This window comes from Oncorhynchus gorbuscha, linkage group LG01 (assembly GCF_021184085.1).
Source record: "Oncorhynchus gorbuscha isolate QuinsamMale2020 ecotype Even-year linkage group LG01, OgorEven_v1.0, whole genome shotgun sequence".
NCBI lineage: Eukaryota > Metazoa > Chordata > Actinopteri > Salmoniformes > Salmonidae > Oncorhynchus > Oncorhynchus gorbuscha.
In genome coordinates, this window is record NC_060173.1 from 43,741,545 (window position 1) to 43,758,438 (window position 16,894).

General features: G+C 43.0%; 1 protein-coding gene across 2 annotated transcripts in view; it reads left to right on the forward strand.

Moving 5' to 3' along the window:
• Window positions 1-15,494, forward strand: part of LOC124038173 (kelch-like protein 25) — a 46,647-nt gene extending 31,153 nt beyond the window's left edge. For both annotated transcript variants that reach the window (XM_046353703.1, XM_046353712.1), the window contains one exon: window positions 14,480-15,494. The gene's annotated coding sequence lies outside the window, so the exon portion shown is untranslated. The remainder of the gene's footprint in view (window positions 1-14,479) is intronic.
• The last annotated feature ends 1,400 nt before the right edge of the window (window positions 15,495-16,894 follow it).

Here is a 16,894-nt window from a genome sequence, read left to right on the forward strand (position 1 = left end):
CTTCATAATTAGCTCCTGCGGGCCAGGCTACAGAGGCTAGATCCCCAGGGTGACTGCCCTTCCTCCCTCCTCGGCTGGAGGATGCAGCGGCTGAGAATCCTGTTTTAGCCCATACATTTTTAAACAACTGCAGCAGGCGGAAGAGAGAGGGACTACCTGACTGCAGCCTGCCACATTCCACCAGTTTTTCAAGGGTCTCTCTGGTACTGCACCTGAACTTTACCACAGCGCCCAGGCAATATTTATATAACCTTTCTTTTGACGGGGAGTCCTGCTGAGACCAAGGTTCCGTTTACAGATGAGCCCTGTATACACATCAATGTACACATTGCTACTCACATCAATATATTAATAACTAAACACTATTAATATAATACTATTTAATATGACAATAATAGGATTATTATTATGTCAACAGTGGACAGTCTACCACATGTCAGTCGGTACATTTTATGTCAAGCATGTGTATCCTTATCATTTTGGACTCCACTGGAGTCTGGTTCCTCTTATCAGAGACATATTTTAGTACTTTAAAAGGGCATCCCAAGCTCCTCTGGCCATTAGCCTAAAGCTGGGCATTAGCCTCTTACACCTATCAAATCTCAGAGCTTGTGAAACACAAGCGAACACATCTAATGTGGGCTTAGCAATAACCGTATCTAACTTCGTTGTTCCCCTGACTCCTGGCCAGCACACGAGGAGGATTAGGGTTACAATGTGGATGGATATGGGTGGTGGAATAGTCAGGCTTATTAGGCTAATCCAATCCAGTACGACGACTGTTTCCTGAAGTATAGTTCATTGCACTTAGAATCATCTTGTCCATTATATACATTTATGGCGTTTTTTAACGCCGTCACATTCTAACAGGACAAATTAATCATATCAGTACGGCAGATAGTTTCTATACAGTGTTTCTACAATGTTGGTCTCACAGGCTTTGCCCCCCCCCCCCCAAAAGCTGTCGTTTTGGCTTTAATGAATGTCCAAATGGAGGTGTCTGCCTATTGGAAAGCTCTCTTGGCACAGCGTCATGCCTCTAATCAGCTGTCACAGGGGTGACTCTGCTCACTCCTGACATTTGTTTGTTGACAACACAGTCACACACAGGGACTTTTCTCCCGCTCAGGCTCTGTTATGGAATAATCTGTTGGCCGTGGGGCTGTGTTGTGTCAACAGGATAGGTGGAGTGTCAGAGGACACAGTAAAAACTCCACATTGAGCCGATTCATTGTGTCCGAGCTGCTGCTGTGGTCTGGAGGAATGCAGTCAGAGGAGGAATGCCTCTTCACTGCTCCTTGAGAGAGACCTTCCTTCCACATCCGCTGGCCATCTTCTCCCCCTGCCCACACTCACTGTTTTACAAGGCCTTAATGAGACCCTACTTACAGCAGCACACAGATCCGCTCAACACTGTTTGCAGTGGCTGACTTGAGCTGTGATGATTTTATAATAGGCGTGAGTGTAGCTTACAGCTGACTCCTGTACAATATGAAGTAGGGCAGAGGTTTGTTGTGGGAGGAAGAGGAGGGGAAAAGTCCAAGCAATGAAGAGAAAAGATGTGTGTCTTGGCTTGCTTGGAGACAGGGAGTTTTCCTGCTCTGTTATACAGTGACTTCAGGTTTGATTGAATTATGCCCAAGCAGAAAATAAGAACATACTACTGTAACATCATGATCTTTCACTCTGTCAGCAAACCAAATATTAGCCTAGATTCAGTATGAATCAAGTCACTGCACTGAAGGTCTTCTGCTCCCATCCTATGCTATTATATTTTATAGCATGTTTTTATGAACCCATCAGACCCAGAGGCGTCAATGTAATGATGGTTGACCATAACATTCTGAACAGAAATACAGTAATGGTGTCTTTCTATAATGAACCAGCCTGTGAGCTACCCAGCAATGCCCTGGGCAATTTGGCAAAGTGGCAGCAGAGATGTGTGACTGTCTGGGTGCCAGGGGTCTCCTATCAAAGACAACATCTGAGCTTCACCACAGTCAATGGGCCAGAGAGCGGGAGCCTGCCAGGCTGCTACACACCTCAGGCTACAGTCTGCCTGCTCACTCACCAGAACTTTCCATCTGAAACTGCAACACTGTAGACGAGCCTTAATGGGTGTAGTAAATGGGGAATGTTAGACATGACCATTTCCTCTGCTTTAGAAGGGAATGTAGGCCTAATGCTAGTGGCCTGGGTGTTTTACTGTAACCATTTATCAGATACAATGGGTGGTCTCTGAGAAACAATGTCGTGCTGTTTTATACCACTCTAGCAAATGTTGACTATGTAGCCTAATCTACACAGAGCGCGATCCAGGCAGAATCCATGAGACCTCATTGCTTTAGCCTCCAAGCCCTGGTGACATATGTCATTTGAATCATTTTACACAACGGGCAACGCCTTCGAGAAAACATTTCCTTAGGTCGACGTTTAGATTTACTAGAAACTAACTCTGCTGTGCATACAAGGATGGCATTATTCCTTGCCGTTGTCCCTGCTCTGACCTCTCGTCGGTCTGTCCTCATTGTAGTTGTGGAGATGTCAGCACTGAGGCGACTTCTGCTTTTACCAGCTCTACAATGACAAGTATCAATTGGTCAATAAACTTTGACAATACTGTGAACGTTTTTATAGCCATCCATTAATGGCCTTTTGAAAGTTATTACGTTCAGCTTTGCCTATGTTATGGCTGAAGATAAAGTCTGGGTGTGGCATTTTGGTAATAAATAGTCATCATGATATATTTGTCTGATATTTTACTCATGGCACTGGCAGAGCTTTGCCAGTTAAAGTAATTGCTGTGTGTGTGTGTGTGTGTGTGTGTGTGTGTGTGTGTGTGTGTGTGTGTGTGTGTGTGTGTGTGTGTGTGTGTGTCCCAACACGTGACATTGTTTTTGAGTTGGGTACACTGGATGTTACTCCTTCTCTTGCCTCCAGTCCAGAGGGATTGTGTTGAGCAGCTGCATTCGACTGTGCCTCAGTAATCCAGGTAATTTGCCAACAGTTGGAACAGTCCTGACCCCATGCCAACCACCACCCCCTGCTTCCAGAAAGACTAAACCAGCTAATTGTGTCAATGTTGCAGAGGCACTAAATCGGATTGTGTGGATATTAATCTGATCTCTCTTTTTGGCACAGTACATGGTACTGTCGCACGAAACATGGCATTTTGGCCCAATGTACTGGAGAAACAACTGTAAAGCAGTGCTTTTTACCTGATAGCTAGACACAGTGAATCACAGATCGAGCAGTCTCTCTCTCTCTCTCACTCTCTCTCTCACTCACTCACTCTCTCACTCTCTCACTCACTCACTCACTCACTCACTCACTCACTCACACAACAGAGAAACATATTCAGACAGACTACATATAAACACACAGCTTCCTCTCCCCAGAATAGTAGGGCTAAGCGTTGCTTGTTCGGTCTGCCCTGTGTAAATTGGCAGTGGATTTAAGCAACATTCTGACATGCCATTGCACTGGACTTCCCTTTCCTGGAATCCACTGGCTCATTGCTATCTCTATCCGCCCTGAAATTTCCAACTTTATCATCATCGCATTAGGCCGCAAAGCTGTGTTCATTATGCTCCAGTCTAGACTGGTGTCTCGTGTAGATAAGAATATCATGAGCTGTTATACAGCAGACTGTAATTAAAAAATCTGGCTCCTATCATACAATTACCAGGAACAGGGTGATATGCTATTGTGCTTTCTCCTCTTGTTTTTTCTGCAAATAAAATTGCCTTTCACACTTAGCTATTACTTTTCCACTTGAAAATGTAGTTTTAGCCCTTTCCATTCATGCCCTTATACGGGTTGAACATGGCAGATCGAATCGGGGCACTAATAAGCACCTAAATTGGGACATAGTGGCTGAACAGTAAAATGCTATATGTGACATCAGAGCGCTGGCTCTGCCTTCACAGCGCTGTATGGGTTTTGACTGACAGCTTAGGGGTGTAACGGTACCCTTATTCATGCCGAACCTTTCGGTATGGGAACCACATTTCGGTCCGTACTGTGAATCCGAATGAATACATAAATATATTTACAAAATCTAGGGATTCAAATTTTGTAAAATGTTGCTGCTGACTAACTGACCCTCATTAACCGGTTAACAAATGGTATAAAACTTTTTTTAAAGTAGTATTTTCTGTTGGCCACGTAATTATACTATCAGAGATCTGTATATAATGACGAGCTGTTTATTTCTCATCCCTAACAATGGTAGTCGTCCCAAGGCAGGAAGGCAGGCGACATAGAAACACATTGGGCTTGGTTTGGACAGATTTTGGAGAGTGAAAGCTATCGCTGCATACATACACGGACCGGACTTTTTTTCTTTCATGGGGCGGCAGAGTAGCCTAGTGGTTAGAGCGTTGGACTAGTAACCGGAAGGTTGCAATTTCGAATCCCCGAGCTGACAAGGTACAAATCTGTCGTTCTGCCCCTGAACAGGCAGTTAAACCACTGTTCCTAGGCCGTCATTGAAAAGCCGTCATTGAAAATACGAATTTGTTCTTAACTGACTTGCCTAGTAAAATAAAGGTAAAATACATTTTTTAAATAGGAGCTTAATAGAAACATGCATCAATGGCAAGCCTTTTTTTTTACCTAGGCAAGTCAGTTAAGAACAAATTCTTATTTACAATGACTGCCTAGGAACAGTGGGTTGGCTGCCTTGTAGCTCTCTTCAGTAACCACGAGCACAATCGTTCCTTGATTTTAACTGGCGGCTTTATTCTGTAGTTTTAGTCAGAATTATCACCTTCCGTGAGAACTATAAAGTCAATGAAAAATACAGTTAAGCACACTCTTACAACCTTATCTTACGAGTGACTTATTAGCTTGGTATAACTCTGAAGTGCTTACATACATAACAGTTTAACCGGCGTTATAACAGGTTCAGATTAAACACAAAGGAAAAAATACCTCATTGGCTGTTTATTACAGAAGGGAGGAAATCAAACTTCACACTTATTATTCCTGGCATGAATTCACACTTCATCCTAACATACACTCTTCAACCTTTATGAACTACACCCGATGACATGAAAACTTAGCTAACGCAGCGCAGGATTGCCTTCCCTCCAAAAGTGTGTTGCTACAATAAGGATCCCCGTTACAACAGTATTAGCTACGTAGTTCCGCTTGTATTATAATTTCCCCCGCACAGCGGACTCAAACAAAAGACAACGACATAACCTGTAAGTCTAACTGTCAGTTACATGCCTTGTTCAGGGACAGAATGACAGATTTTTACCTTGTCAGCTCGGGGATTTGATCTAGCAACCTTTCAGTTACTGGCCCAATGCTTTAACCACTAGGCTACCTGCATGCAACTCCTGTAATGAATCAGGGAATAAAGTCATTTTCAAACATTTTGCCAAAATACAATTAGCTGGAAAACACTGTTCTAAACCAAATGTGAGCAGTTGTGCCAGAGATGAAAATCTCCATTAGAAACTTAGAAGATCCACGACGACTGACATACAAACGCGCCAATTTAATTCCGCAAATTGTCAAATGTTATTTTCGGCGGCTAACCAGTTAACGGTTAACCATTTAACATCCCTAATAAAAACACTAGGCCTATAGGATATGCCTATGCTACGTTGTATGCCATTGCCTCCTGAGTAAATTTGAGCTGAAAAAAAATAACATTGTAGGCTATTCCGTTAACAACTAGCTAGAGTTTATTGCCACGTTTATAATTAAAATCTTAACTGGCTAATTTCAAACAATCCTATCTTTTTGTGAGGCGCAGTCGGTAACTAGTTCTGTCCGATGGCAAGTGGTGGAATCGGTAAACCAGAATTGGATGATTATCGCTTAAATCTCCAGTTTGGAAACATTTTGGCTTCACCGTAGATTACAACCGCGACAGACAAGACAGTTGTGGATAAAATGTTAACAGTATGTCGCCACTGCTCAACAATAGCCTATGCAGAGTGGAACGTGTAGCTTGTTGTTGTCATAGAGCCTCCTTGTGTGTGGCAAAAAAGTTAGGAGATTTAGAATTCAAATCATGGATTTAAAAGTTAAATGAGAAGGATAGGCTACAATGACTAGCAGCCAACAGGTGGCTGCTACTTAATAATCTGGAGTTATTTAACTGTAGGACACGGAGAAAGCTCATGCAGCCTCAGCTAGCCTACCTAGCTTTGTGAGCTAGCTTAGCTAACTAGCTTCTCTCAATTTGATGCAGTCAAGACCAGTACTACAGATATCATATTGATGACAATCTAGCTATGACAAGCTAGCTCGTAACATGGAACCCAAACCGGCTGCATGAGTGCGCCATTGTGCATAAATGTATTTTGTCCCCCTACACGAAGTGCGAGCACGAAACGCAGGTTAAAATATCAAAACAAACTCTGAACCAATTACATTAATTTGGGAACAGGTTGAAAGCATTAAACATTTATGGCAATTTAGCTAGTTAGCTTGCACTTGCTAGCTAATTTGTCCTATTTAGCTAGCTTGCTGTTGCTAGCTAATTAGTCCAGGGATATAAACATTGAGTTGTTATTTTACCTGAAATACACAAGGTCCTCTACTCCGACCAATTAATCCACACATAAAACGGTCAACCGAGATCGTTTCTAGTCATCTCTCCTCCTTCCAGGCTTTTTCATCTTTGAACTTATATGGTGATTGGCATCTAAACTTTCATAGTATTACTATACCGACTATAACCAATGAGGAGATGGCACATGGGTACCTGATTCTATAAACCAATGAGGAGATGGGAGAGGCAGGACTTGCAGCGCGATCTGCGTCAGAAATAGAAAGGAGGCCTCCCAGGTGGCGCAGTGGTTAAGGGCGCAGTATTGCAGCGCCAGCTGTGCCACCAGAGACTCTGGGTTCGCACCCAGGCTCTGTCATAACCGGCCGCAACGGGAGGTCTGTGGGGCGACGCACAATTGGTCCAGCGTCGTCCGGGTTAGGGAGGGTTTGGCCGATAGGGATGTCCTTGTCTCATCACGCACCAGCGACTCCTGTGTCGGGCACTAACCAAGGTTGCCAGGTGCACGGTGTTTCCTCCGATACATTGGTGCGACTGGCTTCCGGTTTGGATGTGCGCTGTGTTAAGAAGCAGTGCGGCTTGGTTGGGTTGTGTTATCGGAGGACGCATGACTTTCAACCTTCGTCTCTCCCGAGCCCGTACGGGAGGTGTAGCGATGAGACAAGATAGTAGCTACTAAACAATTGGATACCACGAAATTGGGGAGAAAAAAGGGGTCAAATAATTCAAATATTTTTTTTTTAAAGAAATGTAAAAAAATAAAAAATAAATAGGAGTTCTATTTTAGCCGTTGGCAACGCAGACGTGCGTGAGCAGTGTGGTCAGCCTGTTTAGTCTACAAGCACGAGTTGGTTTGCTATGGTTGGTTGCCGTCTGTCTCTCCCTTGCTCCCTATGTCACTCGCACACAGTACACACACTGCAAGGCCCCTCCACCTGCTAGAGGCACCTCTTCTTCTTCGTTGAGGTTTTACGGCGGACTACATCCAAAAGTTGTATTGCCGCCACCTACTGTGCGGATGAAAATAAAAGATCCCAAAAGACTAAATGCATGTCGATTTAAAATAATCCTACTCGCGTTGAGCGGTAACCAGATGTTCATATCGTTTCTGTACCATACCAGGGTATACAGTATTACAGGAAATGCACACGCGGCACATTTTATTTTGACGCTCAAAACAATTGAGGCAACTTGGATCTTGATCTCTGCTGTAACCAAAAGGCTTGATCTTGACATCTAGCCACATTTCTAGTTAGCAAACCAAATGCTCAGCTGGATATAATTTATTTGATACATCTTAGATTTCTAGTTATAGTTATAAGCAGTGGCGTAGCACCGCGGTATTGAAAATCATAACGGTATTTCGAAATACCCAAGTATATACGGTATGTCACCCATGCCTAACTCAAACTGACTACCAGAAAGTCACTCGACATGCTCCTCTACTGTTAAAAGCAATAGTCCATGTCTGACCCCTACACAGGCTCAGGAGCCTGGGACGGTGGCACATCTTCCGTCACCAATAACCCTTGCAGCTTTTCCACTGTGAATTCCTGAAGCCTCAGATACTTTCCTACCGCAGGCACAATTATGTCCAATTTCTTTGACTTCGTTGCTACTTGAGCCATGCAGTTTATCACAGTTTCAATGAACACATGCGGTGTCGTCCTTAACCACATCTGGGATTCTTGTCGCAAGGATTTTCTGCTTTATTTCCACTGTCACCCCAGTTACTCCCTTAACAGGTGCTCTACTTCAGAGTTCAAAGAACTACACTTCAGATGGCCCAACTCTCGGGATGCCCACTGCCGCCGCCTTCTGTTCTTCAGACACAATTAATGAGGACAAGTCCTCTCCTGGTCACTCTGATTGATCCCACTTTTTCCCCAAATGGATCTCCCAGATGATACATATCCTTATCAAAAAAATTCCATCCCAACATCCCCTTATCATCCCTTTCAGTTTTCAACACTTTATAATTTTAATTCCATTCTTTGATACTACTGTTCTCCATTCCTCTTCTCCAACTCCACTAGACACGCTTCTTGTTTCACTCTCGACATCCACTTCCGCCATGATCTCCCAAAGCAGCACTTTTTTCTCCCTTGTACTTTATCAACTCTGGTTAATAAAGTAGGTAGCTTACAGATTGACTTTTCTGCTGCTCCCCTCACTTGAATCGGACCTGGGCTGGATCCGACGAGGTCTATACGAAACTGGTCATACTTTTTGGACCTGTGAAGACCTCTACGTGAGGCCCCACATAACAATCGTTGTCACAACAGACAGTGTCAGGGACATTGAATGTTGTCACACACCGGACTTAGGCCACAAGTAGGGTGATTATTAGTTTTGCGTCTTTTGCCCAATAAAAAATATTTACAGCAACTGTTGGCATTTAATTTTCCCGCTGTACCGTAACCCCAAAATCGCAATACGTACTGCTCTGAACATAAACACAGCATGCGATAAGAAGTTGCCCACATTCCTCCCAGTAATTGGGCAACTATGGCCCATTTTTTTTCATCAGGGAACTGCTGTAAGTTTAAGAGGACTCAAGAGGATGCATTTTGAAAGATGAGACATTGAGAGTTAGAATTAATACCGCTTTGATGTAAAACAAGCAAGCCAAACACCCATGAGTCCAAATGTGCACTTCACAATCCACGATTGTGCACACCATTGTCAGACATGCTTTTTAGTTATGAACCCAGTAGGTCCCTCAGGTCCTCTGGCACTGGCCTTTTAACTTTCCCAAAGCCTAGGACCAAGAGGCATCGAGAGGCAGCCTTTAAATACTATTCCCCCAGCCTTTGGAATAGCCTTCCAGATAACTTGAGGGGGGCTGAAACAGTGGGCATATTTTAATTAACAGATCTTTTTAGATCTCCGTTTCCTTAAGGTACCTTAGTGGTATTTCAGTTTTTGTTATTCTTTCTTTTTTTTATCCTCTCTGTTGTGTAGTAACTAATTATGTTTTTTTCATTGTTTTCTCCTGTGAAGAGCATTGCGTTGCATCCATATATAAAATGTGCTATATATACACTGTATGACCAAATGTATATGGACACCTGTTCATAGGACATCTTATTCCAAAATCATGGGCATTGATATGGAGTTGGTCCCCCATTTGCTCCTATAACACTCTTCTGGGAAGGCTTTCCACTAGATGTTGGAACATTGTTGTGAGGACTTGCTTCCATTCAGCCACAAGAGCATTGGTGAGGTCGGGCACTGATGTTGGGTGATTAGGCCTGGCTCGCAGTTGGCATTCCAATTCATCCCAAAGGTGTTTGTTGGGGTTGAGGTCAAGGATTTGTTCTGTCAAGTTCTTCCACACCAGTATCGATAAACCATTTCTGTATGGACCTCGCTTTGTGCACGGGTGTAATGTCATGCTGAAACAGGAAAGGGCCTTCCCAAACTGTTGCCACAAAGTTGGAAGCACAGAATTGTTTAGAATGTAATTGTATGCTGTAGTATTAAGATTTCCCTTCGCTGGAACTAAGGGGCCTAGCCCGAACCATGAAAAACCGCCCCAGACCATTATTCCTCCTCCACCAAACTTTACAGTTGGCAATATGCATTCGGGCAGGTACCGTTCTCCTGGCATCTGCCAAACCCAGATTCGTACATCGGACTGCCAGATGATGAAGCGTGATTCATCACTCCAGAGAATACATTTCCACTGCTCCAGAATCCAACTGCGGCAGGCTTTACACCACTCCAACTGACGCTTGGCGTTGCGCATGGTGATCTTAGGCTTGTGTGCGGCTGCTCAGCCATGGAAACCCATTTCATGAAGCTCCTAATAAGCAGTTGTTGTGCTGATGTTGCTTCCAGAGAAAGTAGCGGTAGTGAGTGTTGCAACCGAGAACAGATGATTTTTACGCGCTTCAGCACTCGGTGGTCCCGTTCTGTGAGCTTGTGTGGCCTACCACTTCGCGGCTGAGCCGTTGTTGCTCCTAGACATTTCCACTTCACAATAACAGCACTTACAGTTGACCTAGGCAGCTCTATCAAGGACAGATATTTGACGAACTGACTTGTTCGAAAGGTGGCATTCTATGACGATGCCACGTTGAAAGTCACTGAGCTATTCAGTAAGGCCATTTTACTGCCAATGTTTGTCTATAGAGATTGCATGGCGGTGTGCTCAATTATTTTATACACCCATCAGCAATGGGTGTGGCTGAAATGTTTATATATAGTGTGTATATATACAGTTTGATTTGATTCACAATTCACCAGGGCACACACACACCTGAATGCAATCATGACTACTCCTATGCACACCACAATTAGTCTGTTTCTCTGAATAGTCTTGTGAAAGCCAGCACTGTAAAATTGTATTTTATAACTTAGCTAGTCATGTTTGCAATAGAACAGGCTTTCAAATCATGCCCACCTGACCCAGATTGCGATTTTTATAATGAACCATTGGACTGCAACGACAGTCATTGTGTGCTGGCAGAGAAACTATTAGTGTGTTTGCTCTAGTTCTTGAGTAGAGCTCAAAAGGTACCTTATAGTGGAAGACTCTTCTTTGAGTCATAAATGTGCATTGAAATTGGTTAGGAACTGTGCACACTGGATAGGTTTGTGCCACTTTGAGACACGAGTTTGTCGTCTCACTCAAACCCTTGCAATGTTTTTGTCATGTTGCACCGACCCTACATTTTCCAGGAATAATCTTATGTTACTGAATGTGTCCAGAGTGTTTTCAGATTTGATCATCAAAAGAATGTGGCGACAAGTACAGTAAATGTAAAATCAACAGTGTAATGTTTGGATTCAGACTTGTCGGGTTAACTGTTGTCCTCAACTTTGGTCTAATCATTTTCCCGAACTTTCAATTGCTATCATGGTTATGCTTTTCATATTTCTTCTGTAAGAAACAATGAAATGTAGCCCTATCCACATAGGCCAATTCCCACGAGTGTAAAGGGTTATGACACTCTCTGTATGGGGTGTAAGAGCAGGATGTGCAGAGATGTTGCCAACACAAAGGTTTGGTAGACTTAATGGAGCCTTGTTGGTCTCCACTTCCAGGGCTTGTTGCATCTTGTCTAAAAGCGACACAATCGTAGGCTGATGCAGAAGGATTTTAAAAGATAATTGGGCTTAATTGTCTGTCTTCTCCCTTTACTGATTTGTTAGAAGAGTCCTTTACAGGCTTTGAAGGTTGATACTGCAGGATTAATCATAAATATTATTCCCTGTTTAAAGTGTTTTAACTCCTTTCATTACCAGCGAAGCAACATTGTCATTTTAGCTGCCTTTAAGCTACTTAATGCAGCAGCAATTTTGTACGTAATTAAAACGACTTCAAGATTCCTGGAATTTCATTTCATTCCACATGGATCATAACATTTTCTACAAAAGTATTTTTTTTCTCTGAATTTGGTTTATTTCTAGAGTTTGTTTGTTGGATGACAGCGGCACAGAAGCTAAAACCTTCTTTTTTTTCAGCTGCCCTTGATAGGAGGGGGATGATAACTCACTTTTAAAACTTCATGCTGCATGCTATGCTGCTGTTGTCCAATAAATATGCAAACCTGAGAGAGAAACCTTATTGCTTTATTCATGAGTCCCAGTGAACAGATGTGAATTACATGAAAATGTTATCTTTACTATGTGATTTAGTGACTTCTGTAGTGATGATCAAAGAGGTGTGTAAGCACAGCAGTGCACTGTGTGAATGTATCTTTCGCCTTGCTACCTGGATGCACCCATAATATCCAGTACACCGGTATGTTCTGAAATGGTTTGATTGCTGCTATTTAATGCCTCTGCACTCTCAAAGGGAAAGGATTAGCATTAAATTGGAGTGCAGTGAAAACATGTCAAGGTGACGAGAAGAGGATTAACGGTGCTTAGCTCGGAGGGCTGCAGAGGTGGGACGAGGGGTTTCTCTTCTCCAAATCCTCTGGGTAAACACTCTGCTCGCGGCTGCTGCTACTGCCGGGAGCAGATCACAGAGGAGCAGAGGAAGGGAAACGTAAAGAAAGCTTAACTTCAAATCCCCGCCTCACTCTATAGGACTAGGAGAAAGAGAGCGGCTCAGAGGAAAGGCTCTCACCATCTCATTTAATCCAGATGCATTCCATTTCTTAATGCAAAAAAAAAAAAAAGTCTCGCTGGGGGATTTTGAAACCAGTTCTACCTCTAGTGGGATTTCTCAGCCTTGCCGGAAGTGTGTAGGCCAAACTTGAATTAGAAACTGTACGCATGGCCTAGTTCTAATACCTGTTTAATGTAAGCACTGAGCAGCCATGCAGCCTGTCCTCAGGAGTCTCCATACTGTAAATCCTGTAAAACCATGTCACGCATCAGTTAACACGATAAGCATGTTTCCACACCCGTTTGGTTTATCCTACCTCTGGGAGTTGACATTGCCCATGAAAAGGGATGTGATACCTGACCTATAGTAACTGCAGTAACTCCTTTGTAAAAAATAAAATAAAATAAAAATGTTTATATATACACACTGCCATTCAAACATTTGGGGTCACTTTGAAATGTCCTTGTTTTTTAAAGAAAAACACATTTTTGGTCCATTTAAAATAACATCAAATTGATCAGAAATGGTTAATGTTGTAGCTGGAAACAGCAGATTGTATGCCTATGAAGATATTCCATTAAACACAGGCCCATTATCAGCTACCATCCTTCCTGTGTTCCAATGGCACGTTGTGTTAGCTAATCCAAGTTTATCATTTAAAAGGCTAATTGATTTTGCAATTATGTTAGCACAGCTGAAAACTGTTGTTCTGAATTAAAGAAACAAAACTGGCCTTCTTTAGACTAGTTGAGTATTTGGAGCATCAACATTTGTGGGTTCGATTACAGGCTCAAAATGGACAGAAACAAATAACTTTATTTTGCAACTCGTCAGTCTATTCTTGTTCTGAGAAATGAAGGCTATTCCACGTAAGAAATTGCCAAGAAACTGAAGATCTTGTCCAACGCTGTGTACTACTCCCTTCACAGAACTGCACAAACTGGCCCTAACCAGAATAGAAAGAGGAGTGGGAGGACCCGTTGCACAACTGAGCAAGAGGACATGTACATTAGTGTCAAGTTTGAGAAATAGAATCATCACAAGTCCTCAACTGGCAGCTTCATTTAATAGTACCCGCAAAACACCTGTCTCAACATCAACAGTGAAGAGGTGACTCAGGGATGCTGGCCTTCTAGGCAGAGTTGCAAAGAAAAGCCATATCTCAGACTGGCCAATAAAATATTAACATGTGCAAAAAAGAACACAGCCACTGGACAGAGGAACTCCAGGCCAGCATCCCGGAGTCGCCTCTTCACTGTTGACGTTGAGACTGGTGTTTTGTGGGTACTATTTAATGAAGCTACCAGTTAAGGACTTGTGAGGCTTCTGTTTCTCAAACTTGACACTCTAATGTACTTGTCCTCTTGCTCAGTTGTGCAACGGGGCCTCCCACTCTTTCTATTCTGGTTAGATTTGGTTTGTGCTGTTCTGTGAAGGGAGTAGTACGCAGGATCATTTGCACAATATATGGAATGCTGACAACAGGGATTGGTTGCTGGGGGAGGGGGAAGGGGGGTTGCCTCAAAGCCAAAACCAGAGGAATACAACAGCAGATGTACAAACTGTGTGCACCCGTTTCCCAAGAGAAGTCATGCCTCTGTCAATTCCGTACACATTGTTTATGGGGGGGGGTGCATTTGCATGACAAGGATCTGCTTGAAAAACAACTGTTGAACTGCATGATTTATTGTACAGTAGTCTTACTGTGAATCAATATTTTGCACGACATGAATGTACAGTAATCATCTTGCGCTTTCACAATCCAGAACTGAGATGGCTTGAGTCTGTATTTCTCATTGGAGCTGTTGTGTCGGTTGCTGTTTTCTCCCTCCTGAGACTTGGGTTTCACAGTTGTCCCCCCCCCCCATCCTTTCTGTTCACAGGTGTCACATGTTTCTGACCGTAGTGACTGGCAGAGGCTTGCTAGGGCTTGCCTGCCCGCAGCACAGCGTGACGTGTGTCCATCGGGTGACGGGTGTGGCTCCGCCAGCGTCGCCCATTCCTGCTCCTCCAAACCCCCCCCTCCCCGTTCCAGATGATCTGAACACAAGGTCCTCCAAGAGGGATGTCATCAACTGGCTCTACTCCTTCATAGCACAAAGAGACATCCACACCATGCTTCCAAACAGTCTTATCCATGAGCATGGAGAGAGAGAGAGACACTTTATAGACAGACCACTGACTTGGGTTGGGTTTATTGCTCAGTATTTTTGACTGAGGCTATTTTTTAAATGTGTTTTTCTTTTGAGGGATCCACTACTAGATCATTCCACCTCTCAACCCGGGTGAAATAGCCTCAAGGGCTGATGTGTTTTTGTAAATGACAATTGATAAACTACAGTAAGCAGGAACACTATCCGTTCCATCATAGGTGTTGCTGTAGGCTCTCAGCACACCGGATTTATGAACTCTGCAAACGCTCATATCCAACAAATAGCCTACAGTGCAAGTCAACTTTATAAAACAATGAGATATATCAAAGAAACACATTGTATCATTGACCTTATCAAAGGAAATAGTTGTTTTTTTTACATGGAAACAACATTGATTCAACCAGTTTTTGCTCGGTTTGTTGATAATGGTACAATGAGGGTACTAACCTTTTGATACTAAGACCTTTTTTTCTCTGAATTGTGTTTTATTTCTGGAGTTAGTTTGAGGGATGACAGCCGCACAGAAGCAACAACATTTTTTTCCAGCAGTCCCTGATAGGAAGGAGAACTTAACAGGAACGTTTTAATGATAAGGACTCACTTTTAAACTGCAGTTTTCCATGTGAGGGGTGCCTTCAAGGACTGTAATAAGGCCTCCTTGTGAACTGAATTCCTTGTGCCTAATACTGGTAGGAAGGTTTGTCATTTCACTCTGAAGTGTTTGAATAAATGACTTTTTGATGCATGTTGACTGGTTCCATAAGTACAGGGAAATGGCTTAAATAAGTGCCTCAACTTGTCGTCTTGATTTGTGACAACTCTAATGCAGACATTCCAGAGGGCTTTGAAGAAGAGAAAATCAGCTTATGATAATAATTTGAGTTGGCTTAAAACCAGTGGGGATTTATTTTCTGACGTGGTTACTCTGATGAGAATGTTAGGTCACTCAGAAGTGTTCTGCTAAGTCAGCCAAATGGTAGAAACGGTAGTAAGCTCACTTCAACAATGCAAATAATGTTCTCATGATTAATTATTTAATGCAAGGTTTTTTGGAAGCACACTTCAGTCCATATTTTATTTTGCTATAGGACACTATCACTAACTATTGCAGTATGCAACCTCAAATGACTCCTGTATTTTCACATGTATATACAATCTTTCCTTCCTTTATGAGCACCAATATAAAGACCCCAAGACAAACCTAGCGAAGGCAACGGTAAGTTAGCCTGGCTCTGCCTGCTGAATACATTGTCTGCGTAAATTAATGATTTAAGGTTTTATTCATAACTCAGTTTGCCTAACGATCCTCTCCTCCCCAGGATACAAGGGTCTTCTCCTGTAATGTTTGCACTGCTACAGTGAGAAGCTATTAGGATGGGAGTGACTGGTGTGGACGCAGACCACATCAGTGATATTTCCTGCTTCTTCATGGCCCCTCAGGGTTAAGAGAAACACACGTTTGATTCTCTCAGCTTCTTTTTTTTTAGCTGAAAGGAACAAGTCTAATCCCTAGGCTCCAGCCATAAAATAAAAGTTTAAATGGGTATATTCCTTTAGACGTTCACTCATCCTTATGTTTGTCCAAATAACAACCACCCGAAGTCATTTAGTCAACCACCCATTCACCAATCAGTGACAGTATGGCCACAAGGCTGTTGCATTGCTGTTTTATAGCCCATTACAGACATATTTTCCCCTCCCCTCTAGTCAGCCCAGAAGCTTTAGCAGGAGTTCCAAAGGCAGCCAAGGGCACATGCAGGCGTCGCCAGGCAGCATAGCAAGCCCCCTGGGCAGGTGGAAGGTGAGTCCTCTGCCAGGAGACTGCCCGACCTGCCTCTCAGCTGTCTGGACAGACCACCTGCTGCCCTTTGTCATCACTGATATCACATATCATCCAAGATCACCCTCCTTCCAACACACATACAATGCCCTTAGGGTTCTATGAGGGAGTGCTACCATCACACTCCTTTTACATTATGAAGAGTTAAGATTGTATGTTTTCAATGACCTAGTAGATCTCTGGGCTTGTTCTGCATAGGAACTACAGCCAGGTGTTGAATTTGGATGGAACTGATCCCCCCCCCCCCCCAAAAAAAAAATATATATATATATGAGTTGCTTTTCCATACTTATTTTACTGAGAAA